Below are 949 nucleotides of genomic sequence, written 5' to 3' on the forward strand. Positions count from 1 at the left end.
TTAAAAAAGGGACAAGCGAGAAACATCAAAGGCGCGTCGGCCGTCCCGGGAGACGCTAGCGAGAGACGCAAGATGGCGGCCTCGAGACAGAGCGGAAACGTCTTCAGAGATCTTGCTAAGAGGCAGGAAAGAAGCTGGAGTCTCAGGCGCTGGAGGTGATTTTTTTTTTTATTAATGGTCGTTTCAAAATTCATGTCATATTTCGTTCCCGTCTCAGTTTTAGAATCTAGAGAGTAGTGTCCCTTATTGATACCTTGGCGCTTGTTAATGTTTTTCTTTTTTTCTTTGTTCTTAAGATAGCTTTATGTTTTTTTTACCGTTAAATTTTTACTTCCCCTTCATGTAAATTCGCACATGGAATATAATAGAAATGTTGAGTAATCGTGCATAAGCTTCTTATATATAGACATGTGTTTAAAGCTCTCTGTCTGAGAACAACGTGAACTTACTGCAAAGTTCTTTTCATGGTAACTTTGTAATGGGAACAGTCTTGCTATTATATATGTGCTGTATAGTAAGCAAACTTTATTTACTGAAATATTCTTCAAGTAAACTGTCTATAAAAAAAAAAGCTAGTTTATTTTATTTTTCTTTCTTTCTCTTTCTTCACACTGAAATCATTTTCGAAATATCGTTTTTTCCTCTTTATCATTTTATCCGTTTTCTTTTTCTTTCCGTGATTTTCCCGTATAACGTTTTTTGTTTTTCTTACAGTCGGCATTTTTATAGCGTATATTATATCTTTTCCCATTTCCCTCTCGTCATGTCCCTTCTTCCCATCCCCCTTGTTTATTCATAATTTCTCCTTCGTCTGACCTCGCCTTCGTGAAAATTAGGTCACTCGTGAATTAAGTCACATCAAACCCATGGAAATTAAGTCACATTTCCAAAACGAAACGATCAAAGGCAAACGTCTATTTTCTCTTTCTGTCTCTTAGTTCAACCGTAA

The sequence above is a fragment of the Penaeus monodon genome, chromosome 29 (assembly GCF_015228065.2).
Source record: "Penaeus monodon isolate SGIC_2016 chromosome 29, NSTDA_Pmon_1, whole genome shotgun sequence".
In the NCBI taxonomy this organism is placed as follows: domain Eukaryota; kingdom Metazoa; phylum Arthropoda; class Malacostraca; order Decapoda; family Penaeidae; genus Penaeus; species Penaeus monodon.